Below are 21,195 nucleotides of genomic sequence, written 5' to 3' on the forward strand. Positions count from 1 at the left end.
AAGGAGAGTTTAACACTTTGATATGATAGAGGCACTTAGGTTTTCATTCTAGCCAAATAGCCTTCATTCGTTTATTGATTCATTAGATAACCCTCTATTTCACCATTTTCTATCATATTCCATTACCGCTTAGTTTTATTCTGCTTTGGGTTATGATTTTGCACATGAGTTGTTTTTATTGGGAATTTTTATCTTGGGAATAGCTTTGGAATCTTGTAGCAGCTTACTTCAATCCAAAAAGAAATTCACTCTATTATATGAATGTTCTTCCCTTATGAAAAAAAAGAAAAAAAGAAAAAAAGAAGAAGAAAAATATATAAAAAGAAGAATAAGAGGGAAAGGTGATGAAAAGAAAGAAAGTAAGTGAGCTAAATATTTTGACTTGATTCCTATTTCCCACCTTGGACTACTATCTATTGTTTACCCCTTATGATCATTGTGACTTGTGTGCATGTCATGTATTTTATTGCAGAACACCATAGGTTCAACTCTGACCAAATTTACCTACCCTTACCTAATCCCCATTACAACCCTTATAAAGACCTCTTGACATGGTTGTTGACTCTCCATAAGTGTTAGGAGTACGATTTAAGAGCAAGCATATAGTAAGTAAGGCAGTAGTTGATGCATTGAGCGATTAAACACTACCCTTTAAACACTTTGAGTGATTTAGAGTGAATCTGGTGAGGAGTTGGTTTTGGATAATTTTGTTGAGACAGTATTTTGTGAATTATAGGCATCTTGGTTGTGATACTTGAATTGATTGCTTCGTTTCTTTTTGTTTGACTTACGCTTGTTAAGGATATGTGCATGAGCTCTCTAGCTTGTCTGTCAGTTTAAGTGTTGTTCCTTAGTGGTTTATTTTCCTTATTTTACTTTTGATTGCTTGAGGACAAGCAATGAGCTAAGTGTGGGGTTATTTGATGTGCGTAGAATACACGCATCTAAATAAGGATTTTAAGGCAGAATTTATGTATATTTGGATGTGAATTGGTCCCAACACTCACCCTATACGTATGTTTGTGTGAATTAGGTCGAAAAGATGTCAAAGGATGATAAAGGAAAGAATTGGAGCATAATTGGACGTCAAAGCTGCCGAAACGAGCTAAGTATGCCCATGCTGAAGGTTAACACGGCCGTGTTGGATTCAAACACTGGCCGTGTTACCAACACGGCCACCAACACGGCCGTGTTGGGTGTCATCAAACATCAAAGAAAAATAAGTTCTTAGGGATCACGGCCACAGAGAGTAACACGGCCAGGAACACCAAACCGTGTTCCCAACACGGCCACATGGCCGTGTTGGCGGCGACAGGGGGAATTAGTTAAAAGAAGGAAGAGAGGAAAGAAATAAGGAGAGAGGGGGAGATCGTCCCAAACCCTAATTTTTCTCTCTCTAAGGGTTTTCTGAGCTGCAACCAAGGGAAAAAGGAGACTTGGATCAAGGTTTCAAGCAGATTCCCTTCAAAGATTGAAGATTGGGCGAGGTTCATTGATTGGTTTTCAAATTGAGCAAGAGGAACAAGAATCGATTCAATTGGAGCAAAAGGATTTGGGGCTGTTTACTCTCATCCAAGGGTGTAATCAGGTTTTCTCTACCTTTACTCATTGTTGTAATTGAATTCTTGTGGATTTTGATAATGAACATGATTAGCTAGATTGATTAAATCTATTGGGATATCTTTACTATGTTGGCTTAGTATTATATTGTTAGATTGTTTGGGTTAGTTTTGTATTCTTCTTGCTTTCAGTATTAATAAGATAATGCATTATTCATGAGACATTGTGAATTGTGTGTTTAGATTGCTTTGTGTGATTGAGAAGTCCATTTGGCAATTAGAATTTTGAATAGCAAGAACTGGTTAATAATCGCTTAGAGATAAGGATAATTAACTAGTCAGATTAAGAATTAACAAAGCTTAATAGAGGTGGATTAAAGCTTTATGCTAATTTAAGAATCAATCGTTAGGAAGAGATTCCAACTTTAGGTTATTAGATTTAGGAATTCGGTTATCTCGAGAGAGAAACCGAATTCGGTTAAGAATTCGTCCATGGGTAGCATAATTAGACTCAACAATCCTTTATTTGTTGTTTGATTGCCAACTAGTTTAGGTTCCCTTTGGGTTTGCTCTCTTGCCTTAGTTATTTTAGTTATCAATTACTCTTGTATCTCCCTTAGAACTTAGATTGTAGCTATTAGTTAGTTTAGAAAGTATTCATCACTCATTTTAGGTTAATATAACAAAGAACAAAGTAGTAACTCTGGGCTTTCACTTTCCTGATGAATACGACCTTGATACTCGCCATTAGTGCTAGACTGCATCGATAGGTACACTGCCTTAGATTGTAGCTAACACAAGTAGCACACATCAAGTTTTTGGCGCCGTTGCCGGGGAAATTGTTTGAAAACTAGAGTGAAATTTGCATTTTGTTAATTTAGCCATTTTTTTCTTTCTTCTTATTTTATGATTTTTATTTTTATTTGTTTATTTATTTTATTTTATTTGTACATATTTATTTAGTTTAAGTTTATGATTCAGATAGTGAATGATAAGGAGGTTCAATGCTAAACTCAAACTCTTTGTATGATGCATTGGAAAATGGGATTAGGAACCAAGAGAGTGCTAAAAATTGGGATACCCATGCATCTTTAGAAGCTCGAGTGGAATCATTTTGCAAGGCTACCGATCAACTCTCCACTCCTATCCTTTCATCTTAAGTCTTTTGTGAATTTTGTTGTGGTTTACATTTGAGTAATGATTGTCCATTTTATAGTGATGTTGCTCATTGTTCTTATAACTATGAACAGGTGAATTATACGGGAAGTTGGCCAAATGACTCGTATGGAAGCACCTATAATCAAGAGTTGAGCATTCATTCACCCTTTGGATGGAGCTTAGATGGCCAAGAACCACTAGAATTTCAGCAAGCCTAATCTTGCACCATCAACTCAAGGTGAAGAGTTAGTGTCAAAGGAGCTGATGATGAGGTTCATTACAAGTCTTGATGATAGATTCCAATAAACAGAGAGGGTACTCGAAAGTCAACAAGCCTCAATTAAGAACATAGAGCATCAAGTAGGCTTGATCTTCAAGTTACTAGCTGAAGAGCAATTGGGAACTCCATCAAACACTACTGAATTCGAGGAACACTTGAGCGCCATCACTTTGCATTCAAGTGAGAATTTTTCTGGTTTATCTAATATGTTTGATGATGATGCTTCTGTGTAGGATGATTTCTTGAACATGGAGATGGAACCAGAAAAGGAAGAGGCGAACATAATTCCTCTGAAAGACTATCAACAGGAATGTACAGTTAATGATGCTGAGTTGCAGTTAGAGGAATTGTTGGTAGATTTTCCACAAGTCCCTTCGATGATGGAAGATGAGCACGAGTTATCCAATGAAGAAGTCTTAGAGGAGCTCGAGTTTCTTCTAGTAAGTGAACCAGGCCAGGGACTGAAGAAAACCATCGACACTCTTGAAGAGATTGCGCAACCATCGATCCTTCCAATTGTTGAAACTCCAGCTTTCAAATTGGAAGAGCCCCTAGAGCATCATGACTACGTTCAATTATACGAGGAGCGAGTTTTGCCCATCATACTGGCAGCTTGCTTGACAGTCGGGAAGAGGAAGTCGACGATTATCCCTTTAAGCGGATATTTGAAGCCATTTGCCTGGAAGAAGGATGGATGGTCGTCAATCCCCATCGTTTACTTTTTACCATGAGTCCAGCTAAGAAGACTCATCACATCAAAAAGAAGCGCTTTTAGGAGGCACCCCAAATTTTATTTTTTTTATTTTTTATTTTTTTGTTTTTTCTTACCCTTTCATTTTGAAACATTTTATTAGTTTTAGTTTTCAAATTTTTTTTTTTTTTCAGTTTCGATTTTAATTTCTTATTTTATTATTTATAGCCACTCCTCTACCACAAACTAGCCAGCGCCCTGATATCCCTAATGATGCACCTCTTTTCACTCCGGAGCTATAGTCAGGGCAGTATTAGTTCTTTTTCCTTTTTCATTTCTTATATTTTGTACACTGAGGACAGTGTGTCCTTCAAGTGTGGGGTGGGTGATATTTATCCTATCTTAGTTATTTGTTTATTCTTTGTGCAATTCTTTGTAAAATTTTGAAAACTTTTCATTTTGTTTCGATGCTCTTACTGTTGACTTGCTTTTGAAATCCTGTTTATGTCCATGTGATCGGGTAAAACTGTAACACCCCCATCACATACTAACCAATAAACATTAGCCAGGAAGCATACAAGCGTCGTAGAATATATACTACAGGTAGATAGGTCAATATGTAGGTTGTTAAGAATCCAGACACAAGGTTATTAAAATATAAACATATGATTATACTTAAACATCATTTAACAAGTATTACAAACATCTTCTTATGCCTTATAAGGCATACTTCCATATATATCACATAACTGCATACAAAAATGCATCAGGAGGAGACTTCACAAAACTGGCCCAACTTGACAGAACTGCTAAAAGCTAGACTTCGCATACAACCAACGGATGCACTACTATTTACAAACCTGAAAAGAAAAATTTTGGAGAGGGGTGAGCCTCCAGCTCAGTAAATAAATAATCAACATAATCTATATCACATACACTTAATACAATTTCCACCCAATCACATAACTTTCCATGATATTCATAGTTTAGGTATAAAGTCATACCATTCTACTCAATTCATTACAACCATCATAGAAGAAATACAATTCAACAATTATGGTTAGTTCTCACGGCTTGTGGATCCCCTTTAATGTGCTGCTCCGCCTCATCCTCACATATCACACACGTAAGCTGCTCCGCCTCATCTCACATTATACACTTTTATAGCCTCTCTAGGCTTTAGCCTCCCAAGGCTTTATATATATATCTTTCTTTTATAGGGGAATCCACCATTCACATGCACATATGCACTTAACATCACAATTCAATCATTTCACTTATATCATATTTCAGCAATAACAATTGTTCCACTCCACACCAATCATTTCCATCTCACCATTCAAACATAAACAATATTAAGCAAACGCAACCATTTCATGGAACATTTGATTAAATATATGAACATAGCAAATATTAACTATTTACTTACTCAAAATATACTTATTCCTTTAGCATATAAGAACCTCCTTTCTCCACAACTTCCTTTCCAGGCCTTTGAGTACCCTGTCAACACATTCATCAATTCACATTTCATGCATATTACAAATATTCATGTAAATGCGAGTTCTAATGCATTACAAGATCATCCCCTCTCTAATTCATAGGTCTAACTCTTCCTCTAAGACTCTCAATTACTGTTTTAATATCCTATAAACATTTCCCATCTAGTTAAATACCAATCTAACTCAAATTAACATCAATAAATTGCATAAAACTAATCTCCAACATTTCTGTTTTCTAGACAGAATTTAGTACCAAGGTATATTTATTGCTGGGAAAAATTGGCTTAATACAAAAATCTCATACTAAATTGACATATCCATTTATGCTCTAGTTTCATCTCCAAGAAGAATTACTCAATTCGACTTCTATAGATTTAATTATTTTCAAATTACTGAGCAAGGGTCATACAGCTAGTTGTACCCGAGCAGCAATCTGTTTGCTCAATTTAAGCAACCAAAACGGCAAAAATAGCAAAATCACAAAACTACAAAGTTATAGAGGACTCTCTAAACTTTCCATAGACACCAATTAAGCTTAATTTGGACTTATATAACCCATGTTATGCCTAAAATACAGAACATCAAGGTTGCTGGAATTTTGACAGTTTTCTATCTTAACATACTTAAACTTAAATCAAGCTTAATCTTTATGCAATCATTCAATACTCTACTAATTCATGATAATCAGACCTTTAATTAATCAATGAGACCATCAAATGAAGTTTTTCCAATTTGTAATCAAGAACCCTAATGACGAATTTATAACACTCAAGTAACAACTTACCAATTTCAGCTTTTGGGTTGCTAATATGCTTAAATCCTTTAGCTTTAGCTTGGCTCCTTCAATAGTTGGCAAAATCCTATCTTAATCTTAAGTTTTTCTAGGTATTCCACTCCTCTCTCTTATTCCAAATTTTGTGTTTTTGGCCATGTACGAATTTTAGAGAAATGAAGAGGTAAAATGAGCTTACTCATGGTTCTAATTTCCAATATTCCTCTCTTAATGCCACCACCTACTAAACTATTTTTATCACCCTAAATTAATTCTTACTAACCATATATAGGTACTAACTTTTAATTGTATCTTTTAAGTCCAATCTATTTACCCAACCTTCAACTATTGGTTCAATTAAGTCTTAAGGCTTAATACACATAACCCAAGTACTTAATCAACTTATCTAAATTAATAATCTAATATCATGCTTCTTATTCTCTACTTATAATTAATATATATATGTTCTCATAAAATAAAAATATCATTGATATACCATCATATGCCCAATGATTAAATGTAAATGCACATAACATGGATGATGAGAAAATGCAGTGCTATAACTCTCCCTTCCTTAAGAAATTTCGTCCCCGAAATTTTAACAACTCACCAACATTACTATGGAATAAGTGATACTGCCTCATATGCTCTTCTACTTCCCAAGTTGCTTCTCTTGGTGAATGATGACTCCACTTAATTTTGACCATAGGAATGTCTTTATTTCTCAATTTCTTAACCCTTCGATCAAGAATTTCTATCGGTTCTTCCACATATGTCAACTTTTCCGTGATTTCTATCTCCGGCCTCGGAATGATATGACTAGGATTTGATCTATATCGCCTCAACATAGAAACGTGAAAACATCATGAATAGAAGACAACTCATAGGTAATGCTAACCTATAAGCCAATGGTCCAACTCTTTCAATAATTTCATAAGGTCCTACATACCCTGGACTCAATTTCCCTTGTTTACCAAACCTTAATATTCCTTTCCATGGTGATACCCGCAAGAAAACTTTATCACCCACAATATATTCCATTTCCCTTCGATGCAAATCAAAGATAACTCTTTTATTCGTCTGTGCTACTTTCAAATTCTTTTTAACTATCTCTATTTTATCCACTGTTTCTTGTACCAATTCTCGACCTTCAAGTCCTTTAAACCTTCAACATCCCAAAGAACCGGACTTCTACATTTCCTCCCATACAAAGCTTCATAAGGAGCCATACCGATACTAGAATGAAAACTGTTGTTATACGAAATTCCATCCGTGGTATGTAATCATCCCGCCATTCCTTGAACTCAAGTGTGCAAGCCCTCATCATATCTTCTAATGTCCGAATAGTTCTTTCCGATTGCCCATCCGTTTGAGGATGAAAAGTCGCATCAAATGAAGCTTAGTACCATATGCTTTCTCGCAAACTCTCCCGAAACGAGAAGTAAATCTAGGATCCCTATCCGATACAATAGATATAGGCACACCATGCAATCTAACAATCTCGGAAATATACAATTCAGCAAGTTTATCAAGTGAATCTGTTTGTTTCACGGTGTAAGAAATGAGCACATTTAGTAAGTCGATCAACAATTACCCAAATAGCATCATGCTTGTTAAATGTACGCGGCAATCCCATAACAAAATCCATAGTAATCTTATCCCACTTCCACACAGGTATAGATAAAGAATGAAGTTTACCTGCAGTGCCTCGGTGCTCTCCTTTCACTTGCCGACATGTCAAACACTTACTCACAAATTCGCCACATCCTTCTTCATTGTCGGCCACCAATAATAAGGCTTCAAATTTTTGTACATTTTGGTACTTCCAGGATGCATTGCATAAGGTGCATAGTGCTTCATGCATGATTTCTTTCAAATTTCCTACATCAGGTACACATACACGATTTCTATTCAATAACACACCATCATCTTTCAACACAAATTGTGTATTCTTTCCTTCTTGTACTCTACCCTTCATCCTTTGCAAATAAGAATCTTCACACCGTGCATCTTTAATTTTATCTCCAATCAAAGGCTTTACTTGTAATGTGGCTAACAGATCATTGTCATAAACATAAAACTTCACATCCATAGCTCTAAGTGCAACTAAATATTCTACATTGTAGCAAATCATACTTGAAAAATTTTCCACTGACTTCCTACTTAAAGCATCGAAGAACAACATTTGCTTTTCCGTGGATGATAATCAATAGTGCAATCATAATCCTTCGGAAGCTCAATCCATCTTCGTTGTCTCGTGATTCAACTCTTCCTGCGTAGGGATATATTTCAAACTCTTATGATCGGTGAATATCTGAAATGTCTCCTCAGATAAATAATGTCGCCATATCTTCAATGCATGTACAATAAATGCTAATTCAAGATCATGTGTAGGATAATTCAGCTCATGAGGTCGCGAATTGTCTTGGAAGCATAAGCTATAACCTTCCCATGCCGCATTAAGACACATCCAAGTCCTTGCCTAGAAGCATCGATATACAACATAACCTCCATTTCGGATGGCAATGCGAGTATCGGTGTAGTAGTAAGCCTTTTCTTCAACTCTTGAAAATTTTGATCACATAACTCCGCCCAATCGGAATGGCACATTCTTCTTTAACAAAGCTGTTAGAGGCTTAGCAATAACCGAAAAATCTTTTACAAATCTTCTATAATAGCCGTACTAACCCAAGAAAACTTGAACTTCGGAAACATTTCTAGGCGGTTCCCATTCAATAATTGCTTTAATCTTTGATGAATCCGGTTGCACTCCATGTTTAGAAATAATATGCCCTAAGAATGCAATTTCCTCCATCCAAAACTCGTGATTTGTTGAATTTTGCATACAACTGTTTTTCCCTCAAAATCATAGAAACAATTCTCAAGTGTTGTTCATGCTCTTCCGGGCTTCTAGAGTAAATCGGAATATCATCAATGAACACAATAACAAAGTGATCTAAATATGGCTGGAAAGTGTTGTTCATCGCTGACATAAAAATAGCAGGAGCATTTGTTAAACCAAATGGCATCACAATAAATTCATAGTGCCCATACCTTGTTCTCACGTCTTGGCAATAGATTTCTCTTCAACCCGGAGTTGCCAATAACTGATCTTAAATCAATTTTAGAGAACACAGTTGCACCTTTTAACCGATCAAGCAAATCATCAATTCTAGAATGGATATTTATTCTTCACTCAGAATCCTATTCAATTGCCTATAATCAATACATAATCGCATACTACCATCCTTTTCTTCACAAATGTAATCGGGTGCTCCCCAAGGTGAAGTACTTGGCCTGATGAAACCTTTATCAAGTAACTCTTCTAATTGCTTCTTTAATTCTTTCAATTCTAATGGAGCCATTCACATGGTGCAATGGAAATAGGTGCAGTACTGGGGATGATGTCAATCTCAAAATCAACCTCTCGATTTGGTGGCAAACCGTGCAAATCATCTAAGAATATGTTAGGAAATTCTCCCACCAATCGGAATGTCTAATACCCCTGGACCGACCTTAGTAGTATCTATAAAACTAATTAGATATGCTTCACATCCATTTTTAATTAATCGACATGCAGTCATCACGAAATCAAACAATTAGGAATTGTCTTCCTTTCACCCACCATTACTATTTTCATTTCTCCTTGTATTTCCATAGCCACTTCCTTCGTTTTACAATCAACAATAGCATGATTTCTTGACAACCAATCCATCCCCAAAATAACATCAAACTCTCTAAGATTAATAACAACCAAATCACATGTAGTTTGACACTATCTACTACTACAGGACATGATCTCACTATCGATTTACCGTGATAATACCCCGTGAGGCATAGATACATATATATCATAACCTAATGCCTCTATATTAGCATGAACACGCTGATGCAAAATCATGTGATATGAATGAAATATGGATCCGTGGATCAATAAGAACATGTGCATCGGAATCATGAATAGAAAGTATACCAAGAATAATTTCAGTGCCACAAATGCTTCATTTCTAGTAGTAGCAAATACTCTAGCTTCAGGCTTGTGGTTGACCAATTTGTTCCGATGGTGTTGCTGAAATAGTTAAACCTCCTCCGCCACCTCTTCCTCTCTCCGCCTCTCGAACTAACCGGAATATTTTCACCAACACTACTCCGACCCACTGTGTAAGATTCTCCAAACATTATTTCTTCTCATAGGACAATCTCTAGAATAATGTCCCGGCCTACTACAAGTAAAACATACTACCGGTCTAGGTCCCCAACATTCTCCAAGAGATGTCTCCTGCTGTATCGAGACAAACAGCAAACCCCATCGGGTAAACTTGTCCTCCCTCAAGTCCGGATGAATTGTATCCACCTCTACTATAAGGTACTATGGAGGATCTACTAGATCGACCACCAAACCCTCGTCCACGATAACTACTCCGCTGTGAATTAGAGCCTCTAAACGAAGAAATACTAATATGTCTTGGAGGATTACTATAAGCACCAATGATCTTCTTCTTTTTAGCTTCCATAGTATTCCTTTCAAATGATGTTTCTTCAGCTCTCAAAGCAGCTTCAATTGAGGCATTGTAATTATGAGGTTTCACTGCCATTTTCTCACGAATGTCAAGCCTCAAACCCATCTCAAATTTCTTCCTTTCGCCTTCGCTGGCTATTTCTTCCGGTGCATACTTACATAATCTCACAAATTGAACTTCAGACTGCAACTGACATATCATTTTGTTTCAACTGAAGAAATTCAAGCTTCTTTCTGTCTCTATAAATTTCTGGAGTATACTTCTCAGCAAATTCTCTCAAGAAATCATTCCAAGTCAAAGTCATTGGTCGATCTTTGCTTCTTAAAACTATTTCCCACCAATCAAGTGCATCTTTTCTATTAAAGATACTGTGATATGAAGCCTTTGTCGGATGTGCAATTAAATCTATCCAACACCCTTCAGATTTCAGAATCCATTCCTCACCTCGGCAGGATCGAGTACCTTGAAAACATTAGCACCTTGTTTCCTAACTCTTTCATAATTCTTATCTATCACAAACCTTTTGTTGTTGAGTCCGAGGCGCCTGTTTGTCATTGAGCCGCCTGCATCGAAAATCCATAAACCTGCTCCATAACATTTTGCATTCGATCGTGCGCAGATTTTCAGAATGTAGCTCATGCTCATCATGTTGATCATGTTCGGATGCATTTTCATGACCATGCACAGACTCTAATGACTTATCCGGGCCATGGTTCTCCTTGTCTCTCCATCTATATATATTAAATGCAAATATTCAGTCAAGTTCAAAGAACATATATCATATGCTTAATGATGTGCAACATGAATCTACTCCCAATGAATCTAATCCCTGCCCGATACCACTAAAATGTAACACCCCCATCACATACTAACCAATAAACATTAGCCGTGAAGCATGTCAGAATATATATACTATGTAGATAGGTCAATATGTAGGTTGTTAAGAATCCGGACACAAGGTTATTAAAATATAAACATATGATTATACTTAAACATCATTTAACAAGTATTACAAACATCTTCTTATGCCTTATAAGGCATACTTCCATATATATCACATAACTGCATACAAAAATGCATCGGGAGGAGACTTCACAAAACCGGCCCAACTTGATGTGAATCGCTAAAAGCTAGACTTCGCATACAACCAACGGATGCACTACTATTTACAAACCTGAAAAGAAAAATTTTGGAGAGGGTGAGCCTCCAGTAAATAAATAATCAACATAATCTATATCACATACACTTAATACAATTTCCACCCAATCACATAACTTTCCATGATATTCATAGTTTAGGTATAAAGTCATACCATTCTACTCAATTCATTACAACCATCATAGAAGAAATACAATTCAACAATTATGGTTAGTTCTCACGGCCAGGATCCCCTTTAATGTGCTGCTCCGCCTCATCCTCACATATCACACACGTAAGTCGCTCCGCCTCATCTCACATTATACACTTTTATAGCCTCTCTAGGCTTTAGCCTCCCAAGGCTTTATATATATATATCTTTTTTTCATAGGGGAATCCACCATTCACATGCACATATGCACTTAACATCACAATTCAATCATTTCACTTATATCATATTTCAGCAATAACAATTGTTCCACTCCACACCAATCATTTCCATCTCAGTCATTCAAACATAAACAATATTAAGCAAACGCAACCATTTCATGAACATTTGATTAAATATATGAACATAGCAAATATTAACTATTTACTTACTCAAAATATACTTATTCCTTTAGCATATAAGAACCTCCTTTCTCCACAACTTCCTTTCCGTGCCTTTGAGTACCTGTCAACACATTCATCAATTCACATTTCATGCATATTACAAATATTCATGTAAATGCGAGTTCTAATGCATTACAAGATCATCCCCTCTCTAATTCATAGGTCTAACTCTTCCTCTAAGACTCTCAATTACTGTTTTAATATCCTATAAACATTTCCCATCTAGTTAAATACCAATCTAACTCAAATTAACATCAATAAATTGCATAAAACTAATCTCCAACATTTCTGTTTTCTAGACAGAATTTAGTACCAAGGTATATTTATTGCTGGGAAAAATTGGCTTAATACAAAAATCTCATACTAAATTGACATATCCATTTATGCGTCTAGTTTCATCTCCAAGAAGAATTACTCAATTCCGACTTCTATAGATTTAATTATTTTCAAATTACTGAGCAAGGGTCATACAGCTAGTTGTACCCGAGCAGCAATCTGTTTGCTCAATTTAAGCAACCAAAACGGCAAAAATAGCAAAATCACAAAACTACAAAGTTATAGAGGACTCTCTAAGCTTTCCATAGACACCAATTAAGCTTAATTTGGACTTATATAACCCATGTTATGCCTAAAATACAGAACATCAAGGTTGCTGGAATTTTGACAGTTTTCTATCTTAACATACTTAAACTTAAATCAAGCTTAATCTTTATGCAATCATTCAATACTCTACTAATTCATGATAATCAGACCTTTAATTAATCAATGAGACCATCAAATGAAGTTTTTCCAATTTGTAATCAAGAACCCTAATGACGAATTTATAACACTCAAGTAACAACTTACCAATTTCAGCTTTTGGGTTGCTAATATGCTTAAATCCTTTAGCTTTAGCTTGGCTCCTTCAATAGTTGGCAAAATCCTATCTTAATCTTAAGTTTTTCTAGGTATTCCACTCCTCTCTCTTATTCCAAATTTTGTGTTTTTGGCCATGTACGAATTTTAGAGAAATGAAGAGGTAAAATGAGCTTACTCATGGTTCCAATTTCCAATATTCCTCTCTTAATGCCACCACCTACTAAACTATTTTTATCACCCTAAATTAATTCTTACTAACCATATATAGGTACTAACTTTTAATTGTATCTTTTAAGTCCAATCTATTTACCCAACCTTCAACTATTGGTTCAATTAAGTCTTAAGGCTTAATACACATAACCCAAGTACTTAATCAACTTATCTAAATTAATAATCTAATATCATGCTTCTTATTCTCTACTTATAATTAATATATATATGTTCTCATAAAATAAAAATATCATTGATATACCATCATATGCCCAATGATTAAATGTAAATGCACATAACATGGATAATGAGAAAATGCAGGCGTTACAACAACCGATAGTGTTGAGTTTTGCGGAAGAATGTAAGATAATTAGTTTGAGTTTTAAACTAAGTTGCTTTGGTTTATTTAATTCTGTTTTGATGATTTTTGTTTGGAACCTACTCAAAAGCACACTTGTGAGAAATTGAGCCTAAATTGTAAGCATACACTTTATATGCTTGTATTTATTTCTTATTGAGAGTGCCAATTACTGTCTTTACTTTTAGAACTTGCTCGGTAATTCTTATGAGGGCCACAAGGAGAGTTTAACACTTTGGTATGATATAGGCACTTAGATTTTCATTCTAGCCAAATAGCCTTCATTCGTTTATTGATTCTATAGATAACCCTCTCTTTCACCATTTTCTAACATATTCCATTACCGCTTAGTTTTATTCTGCTTTGGGTTATGATTTTGCACATGAGTTGTTTTCATTGGGAATTTTTATCTTGGGAATAGCTTTGGAATCTTGTAGCAGCTTACTTCAATCCAAAAAGAAATTCACTCTAATATGTGAATGTTCTTCCCTTATAAAAAAAAAGAAAAAAAAAAGAAAGAAGAAAAATGTATAAAAAGAAGAATAAGAGAGAAAGGTGATGAAAAGAAAGAAAGTAAGTGAGCTAAACATTTTGACTTGATTCCTATTTCCCACCTTAGACTACTATCCATTGTTTACCCCTGTGATCATTGTGACTTGTGTGCATGTCATGTATTTCATTGCAGAACACCATAGGTTCAACTCTGACCAAATTAACCTACCCTTACCTAATCTCCATTACAACCCTTATAAAGACCTCTTGACATGGTTGTTGACTCTCCATAAGTGTTAGGAGTACGATTTAAGAGCAAGCATATAGTAAGTAAGGCGCAAGTTTAAAATAAAATAAAAATCACCGATTAAAAATTCCAGGTATACAACAAGAGGACTTCCCAAAAGGTCACCCATCTTAGTACTACTCTCGCCCAAGCACGTTTAACTTCGAAGTTCTTATGGGATCCGGTGCATTAGTGCTGGTATGATCGCACTACCATACCTTCCCGGCCCCGATTTGACCGCCTCCTCCTCCTCACCGCTTTCTTGGATCTCGAGAGGCCCTCGCCGTCCCGCATCCCCAAAAGTACAAAAGAACGAGCCGCGCGAGTTTAAAATAAAATAAAAATCACCGATTAAAAATTCCAGGGGTGCAACACGAGGACTTCCCAAGAGGTCACCCATCTTAGTACTACTCTCGCCCAAGCAAGTTTAACTTCGGAGTTCTAATGGGATCTTGCATTAAGGTCGTATAATTGCACCACATACCTCCCTGGGATTTGACCGCCTCCCTAATCTCCTGTGCTTTCTGATCTCAGCCCTTCCAAGATCCCCAAAAGTACAAAAAAACGAGCCGCGCGAGTTTAAAATAAAATTAAAATCACCGATTAAAAATTCCAGGGGTGCAATGCGAGGACTTCCCAAGAGGTCACCCATCTTAGTACTACTCTCGCCAAAGCACGTTTAACTTCGGAGTTCTAATAGGATTCTGTACATTAGTGGTCAGATAATCACACCGCATACCTTCCCTGGCCTCGTGATTTGACCGCTCTCCCTCCTGCTTTCTGATCTCGTCATCCCGCATCCCCAAAAGTACAAAAAACGAGCCGCGCGAGTTCAAAATAAAATAAAAATCACCGATTAAAAATTGCAGGGGTGCAACACGAGGACTTTCCAAGAGGTCACCCATCTTAGTACTACTCTCGCCCAAGCCCGTTTAACTTCAGAGTTCTGATGGGATCCAGTGCATTAGTGCTGGTATGATCGCACTCACACACCTTCCCGGCCCTTGTGATTTGACCGCCTTCTCTCCCGGCTTTCTATCCGCCCCGTCCCACATCCCCAAAAGTATAAAAGAACTTGAGTTTAAAATAAATTATAAATCACCGATTAAAAATTCCAGGGGTGCAACACGAGGACTTCCCAAGAGGTCACCCATCTTAGTACTACTCTCGCCCAAGCACGTTTAACTTCGGAGTTCTGATGGGATCCGGTGCATTAGTGCTGGTATGATTGCACCCCTCATACCTTCCTCGGTCTCGGTATTTGACCGCTTCCTCTCCAAGGCTTTCTTTCCTGATCCTCAAGATCCCCAAAAGTACAAAAGAACGAGTCGCGCGAGTTTAAAATGAAATAAAAATCACCGATTAAAAATTCTAGGGGTGCAACACGAGGACTTCCCAAAAGGTCACCCATTTTAATACTACTATCGCCCAAGCACAATTAACTTCGGAGTTCTGATGGGATCCGGTGCATTAGTGCTAGTATGATCGCACCTATCATACCTTCCCTGGCCCCTGATTTGACCGCCTCCCTCCTCCGATGCTTTGGATCTCAGCCCCCGCATCCCCAAAAGTACAAAAGAACGAGCCGCGCGAGTTTAAAATGAAATAAAAATTGATGGGTGCTAAGTCAAGCAAGAATATGACCTAAGGCAGTGTACCTATCAGTGGAGTATAGCTAACGGCAAGTACCAAGTGTCGTATTCCCCAAAGAACGTGTGAACCTAAATCTACTCAATCTTCTATGTTATCTAATCACAGAAAATAATTGGTGTTAATGAATAATTCTTAAATTAACTAATAGCTACCCTAATTGTCGTTAACCAATACGATACTGTGGAATGATTAATTCAAGTAAAGGAATAACCCTTTGGGAATTCTTATCTCTAAGGAATGGAAACTAAGGGTGGAATTGATTGATTGAATCCAATTTCTGTGGGAAAATCTCTACACAATTAATGCCTTTCTCAAGGACACTAACATCTTAACTTAGATTAATTAGGTTGAAATCTCTTCCTAACTCTAATTACCCAAATTAGCATTATGTACCATTTAACACTATTGAGAGTTGTAAATTCTCAATCCGGTAGAACGAACACCCTATCTCTAGGCGAATTCAATTCTAGGTTGCAAAGGACAATCCAAACCTAAACGTCTTTGTCAAGATCATTCAAATTTCAAAAATCATTCAACAAGATATGTAGAACAAATCAATAAATACTTCCATTGCAAACCAATATTGACAATCAATACATTCAATTTAAAATTGAAGTACAAAAATCCCTAGATAAAGTTTAGCTAATCATGTTCATAATCACAACCAACAAGAATTCAATTATAAAAAATGAGTAAAGGTAGAAGAACCCGAATACACCCTTGGATGAGAGTAAATAGCTCCAATTCCTCGTGCCCAATTTTGGATCGATTCTTGTTCCTCTTACTCGGATTGAAACCAATCCACAATCCTCGCCAATCTTTGATCTTCGAAGAGAATCGAAGTGAAACCTTGATCCAAGTCTCATTTTCTCTGAGTTTCAACTTAGAAAACCCTTGCATGAGAAAAAATGAGTTTTGACGTACTAACCCAATCCCTTTCTTTTTTCTTTCTTTTTAAATGAACTTGACCAGCTGCCATGAACATGGCCGTGTTGATGCTCGTGTTCCCAACACGTTCTGGTGTTGATGCCCGTGTTACTCTCTGTGGCCGTGCTCCCTAAAAACCTTTCTTTCTTTGATGTTTGCTGTGATCCCACAGTGTTGTGGTCAGGTTGAACACTACTGGTTTAATCCAACACGACTGTGTTGACCTTCCTCATGGGCATACTTAGCTTGTTTCGGCAGCTTTGACATCCAATTATGCTCCAATTCTTTCCTTTATCATACTTTGGCTTCTTTTGGACCTAATGCACACAAACAGACACATAGGGTGAGTGTTGGGACCAATTCACATCCAAATATACATAAAATCAATCTTAAAAACCCCATTTAGATGTATGTATTTTACGCACATCAAATAACCCCACACTTAGCTCATTGCTTGTCCTCAAGCAATCAAAAGTAAAATAAGGAAAATAAACCACTAAGGAACAACACTTGAACTGACAGACAAGCTAGGGAGCTCCTACACATATCCTTAACAAGCACAAGTCAAACAGAAAGAAATGAAGCAATCAATTCAAGTATCACAACCAAGATGCCAATAATTCGCAAAACACTGTCTCAATAAAATTATTCAGAACCAACTCTTCACCAGATTCACTCTAAATCACTCAAAGTGTTTAAAGGGTAGTGTTTAATCGCTCAATGCATCAACTATTGCCTTACTATATGCTTGCTCTTAAATCCTACTCCTACCACTTTTGGAGAGTCAACAACCATGTCAAGAGGTCTTTATAAAGGTTATAATGAGGATTAGGTAGGGGTAGGTAAATTTGGTTAGAGTTGAACCTATGGTATTCTGCAATGAAATACATGACCTCGCATACGCCTTCACAATGATTACAAGGGGTAAACAATGGATGAGTCCAAGGTGGGAAATAGGAATCAAGTCAAAATGTAAACTCCGAGAAGCAATTAAACAATTAGCTTACTTACTTTCTTTCTTTTCATCACCCTTCCCTCTTATTCTTCTTATTATTTTTTTTTTCTTCTTTTTTATTCTCTTTTTTTTCGTCTCTTTTTCTTTTCTTTTTCATGAGAGAAGAACATGTTCTTTTGGATTGAAGTAAGCTACTGCAAGATTCCAACGCTATTCCCAAGACAAATATTCCCAATAAAAACTAGTCATGTGCAGAATCATAACCCAAAGCAGAATAAAACTAAGTGGCAATGAAATATGATAAAAGAAAATGGTGAAAGAGGGGGTTATCTACAGAATCAATAAATGAATGAAGGCTATTTGGCTAGAATGAAAAATCTAAGTGCCTCTATCATACCAAAGTGTTAAACTCTCCTTGTGGCCCTCATAAGCATTACCGAGCAAGTTCTAAAAGTAAAGACAATGATTGGCACTCTCAACAAGAAATAAATACAAGCATATAAAGTGTATGCTTACAATTTAGGCTCAATTTCTCACAAGTGTGCTTTTGAGTGGGTTCCAAACAAAAATCATCAAAACAGAATTAGATAAACCAAAGCAACTTAGTACAAAACTCAAACTAATTATCTTACATTCTTCCGCAAGACTAAACACTATCGGTTTTACCCGATCACATGGACATAAACAGGATTTCCAAAAGCAAGTCAACAGTAAAAGCATCAAAACAAAGTGAAAAAATTTCAAAATTTTTACAAAAAAAAAATTGCATAAAGAATAAACAAAGAACTGAGATGGGATAATTGAAATGCGATATATACACTAGAAAAGGATCTGAATTTCATATACAAAACAATAAAACATGAAAGCAAGTGTATATTAATATCACCACCCCATACTTGAAGGACACACTGTCCTCAGTATACAAAATATAAGAAATGCAAAAGGAAAAAGAAATAATACTGCCCTGACTATAGCTCCGGGGTGAAAAGAGGTGCATCATCGTATACTGTGGTCGGGCTGGTCTGCAGGGAGGAGGGTCTTTGAGGGTCGGAAGTAGTGTCACATGCAGGAGCAAAACCAACTCAGAAACCTAATCACCTAAGTTCACATAATTCAAACAAAAATTAATACCCAAAATGGAAAGAAAAAAATGAAAACTAAAGAATTAAAACGAAATAAAAGAAACAAGCTTTTTTAAAGTCATAAGCTAGACTTTATTCTTTCTTTTGAATCGGAAATGGAGCGCCCAATTCACACGCTTCCTCCACATCCAAGTGACCCTCCAAGGTAATGCTTCAACCTCTGCCCATTAACCTTGAACTTTCCCTTTCCGGATGATGCACTTCAACCGCACCATAAGGGAAGACTTACACATCAGAAATGGCCCCGACCAACGACTCTTCAAATTTCGGAAATAAACGGAGACGAGAGTTAAATAACAACACACTATCTCCTACGTTAAATTCCTTCAAATTTTCAATCGCTTGTCATGCCATTGTTTGGTCTTCGCCTTATAGATTATTGAATTTCATAGGTTTGTTGACGCTAATTCCTCCTAGCTCATTTATTTGCCAACGCCTTTGTCTACTTACGATATCCAAATCAAAGTTAAACGATTTAAGTGCCCATAATGCTTTCCCGCTCTAGCTCCACAGTGTAAATGACAACCTTTCCATACAAGCTTCCAAAGGGAGTGAACCTGTAGAAGTCCCATAGCGCTCTAAATGCCCATAAAGCATCATCTAGCTTTGTAGTCTAATCTTTCCCACCGGCTCTTACAAATTTCTAAAATGCGCTTAAGCCCCCTATTAGTAACTCCCCACTTGCCCACTCTGCTTGTGGGTGATAAGGCGTGGAGAATCGTTGAGATACTCCATATCTTTTAAGCACTTTCTCAAGTTGAGAATTACAGAATGGGTTCCCCTATCACTAATTAATGCTCGAGGTGTTCCAAACCTAGAGAATAGTCTCTTAAGGAACCTCACAACTACCCTAGCATCATTAGTAGGCAAGGCTTGTGCCTCGTGCCATTTAGAAAAATATTCAACGTACCACCATTATATACTTGCATCCATACGAAGAAGGAAAAGGACCCATAAAATCAATGCCCCAAACATCAAAAATTTCCAACACTCAGATACTATGTTGGGGCATTTCATCCTAAGTAACATTACCCGATCGTTAGCATGCATCACAAACCTGGGCATATGCTCGTGCATCTTGGAAGATAGTCGGCCAATAAAAACTAGCATCCATAACCTTCCTGGCCGTATGGTTTGCGACTTGGTGTCCACCAACCGGTCCCTCATGACAATGCTTGAGAATTTGAATGATCTCCTCCCCATATACACACCTCTTGATAATTTGATCTGCATAAATTCTAAACAAGAAGGGGTCGTCCCAAATGTAATACTTCAAGTCAGCAAAGAATTTCTTCTTTTGTTGGCCCGTCATACCCTTTGAAAGTACCTTTGCAGCCAAATAATTTGCATAATCAGAAAACCAAGGAATAGCATTTGCCACCTACATTGAGCATAGGTGCTCATCTGGAAAGAAGTCATCGATCTCTTTCTCATTAAGCTCCTCCAAGTGTGGGTTCTCTAATCGAGAAAGATGGTCTGCTGCAAGATTTTCAGCTCCTCGTTTGTCCTTAATTTCCAAGTCAAATTCCTGTAACAGAAGAACCCAACGAATCAATCTTGGCTTAGAATCATGCTTTGAAAATAAATACCTTAAAGTAGAATGATCCGTGTAAACAATTGTCTTTGACAACACAAGGTAGGAACGGAATTTGTCAAAAGCAAACACGACAGCTAGGAGCTCCTTCTCTGTGGTTGTATAGTGTTATTGGGCATCCGTAAGTGTCTTGCTAGCGTAGTAAATAGGCTAAAATTTCTTCTCCTTGCGTTGGCCTAAAACAGCTCCAACTGCAAAATCACTAGCATCGCACATAAGCTCAAAGGGTAGCTCCCAATCAGGAGAAACCATGATGGGAGCCGTGGTTAGTTTTTCCTTTAATAACTCAAAAGCTTTTAAAAAATCATCATCAAATTCAAAAGGTATATCTTTTACTAGCAATTGAGTTAAAGGCCTAGCAATCTTAGAAAAGTCCTTAATGAACCTTCTATAGAACCCTGCACATGCCCTAAGAAACTTCTAAATGTTCTAAATCAAGTAGGGAGATAGTTTACTTATAACTTCTACTTTAGCCTCATCTACTTCCAA

General features: G+C 36.8%; 4 non-coding genes and 2 pseudogenes across 4 annotated transcripts; all 6 read right to left on the reverse strand.

Annotated features, from left to right (window-relative positions):
* Positions 1–14,528: 14,528 nt before the first annotated feature.
* On the reverse strand, positions 14,529–14,647 carry LOC112535968. The gene has a single exon (XR_003080058.2). It is a non-coding gene; the product is annotated as a 5S ribosomal RNA (ribosomal RNA).
* Positions 14,648–14,798: 151 nt separating this feature from the next.
* LOC112535907 lies at positions 14,799–14,914 on the reverse strand (annotated as a pseudogene).
* A 136-nt stretch (positions 14,915–15,050) lies between these two features.
* Positions 15,051–15,169, reverse strand: LOC112536002 (annotated as a pseudogene).
* Positions 15,170–15,303: 134 nt separating this feature from the next.
* LOC112535909 lies at positions 15,304–15,422 on the reverse strand. Its single transcript, XR_003079999.2, has one exon. It is a non-coding gene; the product is annotated as a 5S ribosomal RNA (ribosomal RNA).
* Positions 15,423–15,552: 130 nt separating this feature from the next.
* LOC112536016 lies at positions 15,553–15,671 on the reverse strand. The gene has a single exon (XR_003080083.2). It is a non-coding gene; the product is annotated as a 5S ribosomal RNA (ribosomal RNA).
* Positions 15,672–15,809: 138 nt separating this feature from the next.
* Positions 15,810–15,928, reverse strand: LOC112535938. The gene has a single exon (XR_003080028.2). It is a non-coding gene; the product is annotated as a 5S ribosomal RNA (ribosomal RNA).
* Between the last annotated feature and the right edge of the window lie 5,267 nt (positions 15,929–21,195).

This window comes from Ricinus communis, chromosome 1, assembly GCF_019578655.1.
Source record: "Ricinus communis isolate WT05 ecotype wild-type chromosome 1, ASM1957865v1, whole genome shotgun sequence".
Lineage (NCBI taxonomy): Eukaryota > Viridiplantae > Streptophyta > Magnoliopsida > Malpighiales > Euphorbiaceae > Ricinus > Ricinus communis.